We start from the raw sequence: 10541 nt of genomic DNA, 5'->3' as shown, positions 1-10541 counted from the left end.
CATTATACCTTACCATCCGCGCATAATAAGTTGCGCAGACAGCTGTAGATATTTGTTTTGAACATGTCTCCATGGTGTGATACACTTTACTTACTTTATTTACAAAAATTGGGCACCTGGGCCACTTAGCAGCCCCTATCCCATACATCTAGAAATTTACAGAAAATTTATAGTAATAACATTTTGAATTTAGCAGTCGATGTGGTAGCTAATAGAAAAACAAGCACTTTGCTTGAGTAAATATAACATTTGAATATCTGATTCATCGAATCTAAGTTGATATATATAAATATAAACATAATTTAACATATATATATACATAAGTTGACATAAATAAATAATAACATAAATTCATACATATTTCACTAATTAAATTTCTATATTTTAACTAGCACATATTTAATTGTGACATACATTGAAGTTCATTCGAATACATTGTGGTAACCATAAAAAAAATTAAGCCGTTTGCTTGTGAAATAATAAAACAATGAAATTTAATATGACAAATTGACTTAACACTAGAAATATTGATTGTAGACTTAAATTAAAAATAAAGATAAAACATGATTTGATATGTACAGTAATTGATTTTTGAAAAATGAAAGGCATAATTGATGAATATAGATAAATCATACCTTGATACATGATGAAATAACATATTTGGAGAAAATGCAGTGAATATATTTTATCAGAGAAGTATTGCTCATTAAATACAATAGAATTTTCAAAAGAATTTAACATGCAAAGTTGATATATATGTATGCATAAATTGGTTATATTATCAGAAAATAATTCTTAATCTAATTTAATTTAACTTAAGTAAAAGTCTGATGTGAAAAGTTCAGTGAATTTAACTTGAGAGTCTTGAAAATAAAAGTAGAACTCACTGGGATTGAGATGTTTCCCCGATGATCCCCCGCAGAAGACGGAGCACTTCCTCATTTTTGAGCAATTCCTGTAATTCTTTGATTAATGACACTAATCGATGAGCAAGTTTAGGCGTCGAATATGATGTTGTTCGAGGGCTCCTTCTGCTGGGACGGGTCTCGCACCCAGTATAGTTGGCTGTGTGGCTTTTGTAACAATTACAGCATTTTGGAGGTGTAGTTCTGTCTTTGTTGCATTCATGTGACCGGTGGTTTTCAGCACATTTTACACACCTTGCAGGTGCATTGCAGTGGCTTTGTGTATGTCCATAATTTTGGCAGTTGTAACATTGTATAGGTCCTCGACCTCCTCGAAATCGTTCGATTTTGATCGGGATCTGCTGTATGTTGTTCACTTCGAATATTCTTTGGTGATTCGCCGTTGATGTTAGGATTATGAGAAAAAGTGGAAGGAGCCGACAGGCCTCTCCCATTCTTTTCTTAAACTGCACAATTTTAAAGGTTTCAATACTGTTTTTCTGTAATTCTGTATTGATGGCATCTGTATCAAAGTCCACAGGCAGACCCCGGACCAAAACCTTAATATATCTGGCTTGCAGTGTTATTTCAGGTTTGCTGGGCGGATCCCGTACTTTGTCGGTATCCTCCTTAGGTTTTGTTGTCGGCAAGATAGTGACGTCATCTGTTGAATTATGTTGGCTAGAAGAAGGACAGCTGTTTGCAGATATGAGTGTAGAATTATCTTCAATTGTTTTGATTGCATTTTGCTTTTTCTTCTTCTTTTTTCTTTTCTTTGCAGGTGGCTCTGTGCTATTGTTAATATTGATGTCCGTGTCTGTTTCTGTATTCGGTGTTGTATTCAGGTTTTCATCTTTATTTTCCATGGTTATGTCTTCAGTGCTTGGATTAATTTCAGTCATTATTGATTCGAGGTGAATGGAGTTTTTATTCATCTCCTTGTTTTCTTCCGCTTGAAAGTTTTTCCTCTTCCACCTGACGTGATAAGCTGCATTTGTCAGTTTTAGGAAGTAGGAGTATTCATAGTCTCCAGAGTAACTTGATCTTATTTGAATGAGCAGTTTGCTAAGTAATTTATCTAAACCAATCAGCTCCTCTGTATCAAACTGAGTGTAAAACTCTACGACAGTGATTCTCAACCACTGTGCCGCGGCACTTTTGTGTGCCGCCAAATTTTTAAAATGTGTCGCCAAATATTAGAAATGATACAATAAAAATTAAAATGCTTTTTTTATTACGTGTAAAGTTTAAATTAAAGAAAAGTGTATATTATGTATAATATCATATATATATATATATATATATATATATATATATATATATATATATATATATATATATATATATATATATATATATATATATATATATATATATATATACATAATATTATATATATATACTTTTACAATTTTTCCGGGCTTTAACAGCGTGAAAATCTTTGTCATCGATTGTCTTGTCTCTGACAATCTCAAAATAAGTTAAAATAAGAAGGAAGCATTTAAATTTAAATTGTCTATGGCAATTTCAAAAAATGTTGAAATAAGTAGAAAATTTAATGACCATTAAAATTATTAATTAACAAAAGAAAGAAAACTAAATATGATTTTCAAACGGAAATAAAAGCTAATCATTAAAGTAAGCTATGCAATTAATAGTTATAAAAGTGAATTAGCAAAGGATAACTAACAAAAAAACATGCTAACAATTAATTAGCAAAAAAACTAGTTAACAAGAAATCACACAAAAATAGCAATGTAGAAAAACTAACAGTTAATAACTATAGAAAACAAGTTAACAATTAATAACTAGCAAAAAAATAAATAACTGTTACCAACTAATACAAAATTAGTCGAAAGAAATAATTATCTCTTAATAAACGTGCTTTTGTTGTACATATTATTTTATTTCACATTCAAAATTATTATCACTAACTATTTAACACAGTGTATTATTGGTAAGTAAACAACTTTTAAACTAATTTTTTTTTATTGTGTGCCGGCAAATTTCGAAATCGTTAAAATTGTGCCGCCACAAAAGAAAGGTTGAGAATCACTGCTCTACGAGATCGTCAATATGTTCGTGTTCAACTGGTGGAAAGTATTTTTTTGATATCCCACAGGTAGCAATGATTTCTTCTAATGACGTGGATTCTTTGCAATGCGACGGTGAATTACGAATGGAGAGTGAGACCTTTCCACCACGAGCTGTTTTATGATACGGCATGACTTGAAAAAACAAAATGGCGGGCTCAAAATCCAGACATCAAAATGGCCAGTTGTCAGTATTGTCTCTCCCGACTCAGGAACCTGACGAGATCAAAATCTGTATCACTCACCTCGTAACGTTCAGGATAATCAGCATCAATTCAGCATAACCGGCATCGCAAGGGAGAAGAGAACGTCAGTAGAGCATGATCAGCATCAGTTATCGGCAGCGTTTTCGCATGGCATCATTTTCTTATGGCTTTTATAGAGATGGTGTGATACACGCCTAAATTTATAAATATTTATTGAATTTAATGGTGTTAAATACTGGTAGATATTCTTATATTGAAAAAATATTAGTCGCGTTTTGATATATTGGTGAATGTTCATTACGATCCTATTTTTAAGAGACTATTATCCATTAGATTTCATTGATGACAATGCAAGGGCAATACAATGGCATGTAGTGACGATATGGAACTCCCTATGATAGCCGGGTACAGTTAAGATATTTTACATTATCCGTTTCGTTGCTAACGAGTAAATAAGAGAGAATGGTCAAAATGTTCCGGAATTTCAAAAATATTTAAAATTTTTAAACTTGTGAACTACTATATACTTTTGAAAATCAAAGTTTATTCACATTGCTCGCCGTTATAGATAAAATCATGATTACCGTATGCAAGTTGTTCATAATTTGGAAGAAGTAGGCGTTACTGTTTAATGTATGTGAATCATTTTTGGTTAATTCACCGTCTAGGAAGGTATATAAAATGTTCTTTGCTCTTTGGATCATTCACTGTCACAAATATTGGGTATATTTTCCTCTATACTCACTAATTGGATCATCTATGTAAGCTTTCCATCTTCTGTCATTTGTGTTTGACTTCTTCCATGTCTTGCAGATTGCTTTTAATTCATGTGTAACAGTCCTTCGTCTGTTTGAAAGAAAATCTTAATATGAAGTAGAATTATTTCTTTAAATAAGAGAGGATTTTCTCTCTGCTCTGAAAGTGCTCTGAAATTTCATAAAATTTTAATTGTCTTAACCTCGTCAACTACATTACATTTTTGAAAATTTAATTTTTCTTGCGTAGCTCGTGGTTTGACTTAAGGAGGAAATCAAAAAGTCAAAGTAACGAACTTCATCAAAAACTTAAGAAAAATGAAATTTAATGTAAAATATATTAAATTTTAATTAAAATGTATAAAACTTTAAAATGCATGAAAATGTTGCAAACTTCATTAAAATATTAAAGATTAAAAATATTCAGAAATCAAAATTTAATATTTTCTCAAGAAATTTCATTGCGTAGAAGGAAACATTTGAAATTTCAGCACTAGTTCTGTGTTACTAAAGGTCGGTATTTAATTTAAATACCAATACAAAGACAAATTTTATTTAAAATATTTATTTTTGAATTACCATTTTTTTAAAAAGAGAATTTGTTATAAATAAAATTTCTTGAAGGGATACAAACTTTTAATAGGGGAGATATAAATATTCAAACAGCCTTCTATGCGGATGATACCGCGATACTCAGCAGATCCTTAAATGTAAATAATGCAATTAAAAGACTGCAAAACAATGTAAAAGATATTGAAACCTGGTGCAGCAGGTGGAAGGTTAAAATTAATAGCTCCAAATCAAACCTACTCATTATTCGCAAAACATATAAAAAGAAAATTATCAACTACGAAAAAATCTTATTATTCAACGAAGAAGTTCCCAAAGTCTCTAAAGCAAACTATTTGGGTATCACTATAAACTGCACCCTAAATTGGAAATATCACGTCTCTAATATACTTAAAAAAGCTGAAGCTGCTTATCAAGCTTTGAAACCCATTTTAAATAGCAATAGCAAAATGGCTTTAAACACGAAAAGGCACATTTATCTAATGTGCATAAGACCAATCCTCAGCTATGCATATCCGGCATGGGGGACGCTTACAAATACACAAAGAAAGAGACTCAGAGTCTTCGAACACAAAACCCTAAGACGAATCACTGGGGCTCCCTGGTTTGTCAGAAATAACACCCTCTATAATGACCTCAAAATCGACAAAATAGACGAGTACCTTTTTAAACTCAATGCATCCTTTTTTAAAGGTGCCAAAAATTGTTCAACATGCGAATTCAATAAGTTGTTAGACATTGATTTCATAGATAACAATAAAAATTGCAGCCCGATAACCGCTTTTTTCTTGAGCGACTGTGTTCTCTCTAAGCATTTCAGATAATCATGACCATCCCCACTGCCCTAGACAAACTGTGTTCTCTGCACCAGTGAAGCCCGGCTATACCTGGGGGAGGCGAGAGAGTGCACAGGGAGTCTTCCCCCTTTTGTAAATAGTGTAAATATTCTTTCTTTATCTTTATCATCAATTTGTTCCCTTTATTATGTATCAACTTGCGATTTAATTTTATGTATGACCCAGACTTGATTTTATCAATTATTGTTCATTCTGAGATTTAACTTAATGTTAACGCAGCACCTCCCTTCCCTTCCACCACATATTATTCAATTTAGATGAAAGAGCAGATATCCATTCATGGATAGGTACTCTGAAAAACTTGATTAGTTAGTTAGTTAGAGATAAAATTAATCTCAGTGAATTGTTCTCTGTTGAGAACAGATTAACTTCTCCCGAGTGTTATCTAATATTGAAATAGCTCTCCTACCAGTATTTACTATTTTCTCGTTTCCGTCTCGCTTTCAGGCCTGAATGATGGGGAGAAGTTGAGAAGAAGGTAAATAATAATCCTGTTGATATCGCTAATATATTTGCTTTGCTGATTCCACACATTAAAGTTAAATTTTTAAAGTACTAATATTTATTACTACTTTTATCTGTAATTTATTTTTAATTTTTTTTACCATTAAAATAAGCTTTTAAATGAGATTTTTATAAAATAAATAATTGAGAAACATAAAACATCAAAATTGTATGCTTGCTTGTTGCATGTATATATTTAATCAAACTGGTCTGTTTTTTCGTGCTTTGTTTGTTATTGATATTTTTTCGTTCAGTTAGGCCTTCAGCTAAAGTTACGCCCACTTATCAAGCAATTTACCGACAAGGGCATTTTTGACTTCAGTTGAACTATAGTTTCACATTTCGTTGTGGTGTGCGTTGGTATAATGGGCGATATCGGAATTTTTAATTCCACGATATATCGTCAGATCAGATTAATAATTTACGATATATGTATCCCCGTATTTTCAATATACTACCTACATATTTTTTTTTATTGAACAATGTTTTCTAGCCCAAAAAAAGAAGGAAAAAAAAAACATTTTTTTCCTAAACCCTTTTTTAACAATTGTATAATTTTCAAAACAGCCACATAAATATAAAAATTTAATAATATATAAATTAGGTGAAAAAACAGAGTTGCAAATTAAATTTCGATGTATGCCCCCTTCTAGGCTTAACCCCTTGGGGACGGGTGATTCAGAAAAGCATTCGTACAAAATCAGAATCAAGTTGCAATTAAATAAAAAACGGTAACTTAAATGTAGTCGTTACTAATTTGACAGACTTACTTTGCTTTTATTTTAATTATTGTTAGTTTAATCATATATATAATCAATGTTAATTCAAAGTATAACTCAATAGTTTTATTTTGAACAAAGTAATGGTGAATTAAATAAATCAAAAAATTATAACTCCGCCCACAAATAAACTGCTAAAGAAATACTTTGATTACCAGTTTTATCTTCTTACCCTGATTGATACGGTTTTTTGCTGTCACGTATTTGTGACAGTCGGCGCGAAAGGGTTAATACAGGATGGATGGGAAAAGGGCCATTTAGGCCTCAGATGCCTAGATCTTATGGAACGAACGAAAACGGAAAGGGTTGTAAATTTTCAATCAAGCGTTTCCCCACGTAGACCATCAACCTGCACCCAGTTCTTTAGCCACACATAGTTTAAAGCAAGTTGCTGTTTTATTTTCATTATTTTTATTTATTTACCCAAGGTGCTTGAATCCCCTTCATAGGCAAGAATGCCAACTTTCTCCGGACAGCAAAGACATATTTTAAAGTGGTAGTTTATCAATCGTGATTCTTGATTTAATAAATTCAATTTAGTAGATTTTTATCCACCACTATTTCTAAGTAATTCGTAGGCTTATAAAATTCACCACTTAATAGTTCTTAAGTCGTGCTACACTTTTACTTAATAATACTTACGTTATACCACATCTCTTAAAAAGCAAGCAAAATTAGTCAAATTTACTTTGTAGTTATTTACCGTATTTTTAAAATTATTTTGGCGTGTCCGGAGCAGTTGACATCTCTGCATAGCAACCACACTGCCTGCTGACTACAAAGAACTCACGCAATCTAAATAATTCACGACATAACCAACGCCGTTAGCATGCTATCGTAATGTTCATTCTACAGTACATTACGCATTCCGTGGATTCCATATATGGGCATCGCTGGGGACCAATTGTTAAGGGGGACGGATGAAATCCTCTCCTCTCTATATCACACATACTCAATCATTTTTTTAATTTCACTCATTGCAGAAAAAAAATAGTACCTACGAAAAGATAAAATTATTTTATCTCTTTCTTCTTCTTAGTTTTAAGAAATTTAATTTGGTGAAAATTCAAGAAAACTTTTTAGTTTTTGCGTTAAAATATTGAGGACTCTTAGAGATTTCAAATTATTGAGGGGTACGTATACCAACTTCCCCCTCGAAATGAGGTACCCATGAGTTCATACCCTAATTGCGTGCACTTCGGGAGATAGGATACAATGGATGTATGGATTATGGTTTTCACAGCAGTCAACGCCTCCACACGGCATTTTATTAGTAGTCCGATCAGACCACTGTGATGTGAAGAATATCCACTTTCCGAACGAGTCACTTAATACAAAACCTAGTTAAAATAAGAAAGTGGTAGCAAATATATGACTAAAAATTTGTTTTATTTATGAATATTATTGGTTTGCCTTATTCACTTGTCAACCACTACAGATTCAATTCTCAAATTTATATGATGAATTCCTCTCAAGTACTTTTATAAAAGATTTTGGGGTCGTACGCACAACTGGTTAACTTTTTAAATAGTCTGCGCGGACTACTTATGAAAGATCGTGTGGAGGCCTTTTGATGTAGGAGGTGATGGCGCAGTACTTTACGCTTCCTCAAAACTTCCGGAATATTGAATTCAGTCTATTTTCTCACCGCTTGGCTATCGTGCTTTCAAGTTGATTGTAGTTTACCTGTTGCTTAATATTTTAGTTAGCATTTGATATTTGCAGTCCTCCAGCTTCTAACGTGATATTAAAAATATTTTCTTAATTTAATAACATATACTTTTTTTATAAATAAGAACAAAAGCTAAGAACAAAATATTACTTTTTAATGAATATCATTGGGGAATATTTATTTTTCCCACTGCATGAGATTTATGAACAAATTTTTGTTTATGCTTTGCTGATTTCAAATCAGCAATCGGTTTTTCTCCGCAAGTTAATGTTTTTATACAATTCTGTAATAAGTATCTAAGCAGGATTTTTAAAAATTCACTTGAGTGACAACTATTTGATCCCGTTTCTCTGCTACGTAGGGAGTTTTTATGAAGCAATACGTAAAAATTGTTTTTTTTTTTTGCGCCTTAACCCTTTCGGGCCGACTGTCACAAATACGTGCCAGCATAAAACCGTATCAATCAGGGTAAAAGGATAAAACTGGTAATCAAAGTAATTCTTTAGCAGTTTATTTGTGGGCGAAGTTATAATTGTTTGATTTATTTAATTCACCACTACTTAGTTCAAAATAAATCTATTTAGTTATACTTTGAACAAGTATTGATTATATAGCTTTTGACCGAGTCTGGCATCAGGGCCTAGTATACAAGCTCATAAATTTCAATATCCCCAAAGATCTAATACTACTAATTAATAATTATCTGACAAACAGAACTTTTCATATTAAGATCAATACAGCATTTTCTTCCGCTAGAAACATTAAAGCAGGAGTTCCGCAAGGTTCAATTCTCGGCCCTGTGCTCTACCTAATTTATTCAGCAGACTTTCCAAATTTTAATAATATGAGAAACATCACCTCAGCCTTCTACGCAGATGATACAGCACTTATGAGCAGATCAATAAATCCCAAGAAGTCTGTTACTAATCTCAGTAATATCATACCTCATATCGAAGCCTGGTGCACAAAATGGAAGGTAGCCATCAACACCACTAAATCTTCACTACTAATTATTAGGAAATCAAGTAAAAAGAAAGTCATTTATCCAAATATTACTCTTTTCAATGATGCAATACCACTAGTTCGAAAGGCCACCTACCTAGGCGTCACTCTTACTAGTTCTTTAAACTGGAATACCCATATTGAAAATATTCTTAGCAAAGCGCAAGGAGCCTATAGATCTCTGAAACCAATATTAAACTATAATTCAAAACTATCACTCAAAACAAAACGAACCCTATACCTCCAATGTATTCGACCGATCATCAGCTACGCAGCCCCTGCATGGAGCACAACCACTGTTAGTCAAAAAAAGAAACTGGAGATTACTCAAAATAAATTCCTCAGATATATCACAGGAGCCCCCAGATCCATGAGAATGAAAGATCTAAGACGAGAGTTAAAAATCAACAAAATAGATGAGCACATAGCCGAACTATGTGCAAGTTTCTTCAGAGATGCACTCTCTTGTCATACGTGCAATTACTTCAAAAATTTTGATTTTGAGCTCATCAAAGACAACATAAAATATAGCCCGGCAACCGCCTTTTTCCTATCCGACGGAGTTTTGTCCCGTAAATTTTGTAAATAGCTGTAAATACTTGTAAATAATTTTGCGCATTTATTATGTATTTCCCCTTTTCCCCGGGGCTATGTGGCTACTGTGCACCTGTGAAGCTCGGGGGTAATACCTCGAAGGGAGGCGAGGCAGTCTGCCACAAAACCTCTTCTCTCTCTCTCAAACTTGTTTGCTCAATCTCACTACTTCATTTTAATTTTCTCTCAGTAAAAGATACTGAACCCCAACTTTCACCTTTCAGTTGCGCTTCGGCGATTTATTATTTATTTCCACTCAGATGAATTAGTTGGAGCCCCTAGCGGGGCTGATGCTAAGATAACCAACACATATGAGATGAGTGAGTATTGATTATATATCAACTTTTGGAGCAGACGGGGAATGAGTCAACCAGAGATTCAGAAAGCTCAACCAAAGATATTGCAGAACCCCTTTTGAAGAAGAAGAAAAAGAAAAATAATGTCAAAAAAGCTGAAGCAAATCTAACCATGACCACAAATAGTAAACATTTTTCACCGATAGATACCGCCACCTCCTTACAACCATCTGAATCTATATCTTTCAATGGTATTTCTTATGTGAATTTAAGACGGCAAGATTTTTAGTTTATTATTGAAATAAATA

Source organism: Parasteatoda tepidariorum, chromosome 5 (genome assembly GCF_982258835.1).
Source record: "Parasteatoda tepidariorum strain Cologne lab strain chromosome 5, Ptep-v5.0, whole genome shotgun sequence".
NCBI lineage: Eukaryota > Metazoa > Arthropoda > Arachnida > Araneae > Theridiidae > Parasteatoda > Parasteatoda tepidariorum.
Note: the sequence above shows the minus strand (reverse complement) of the source record.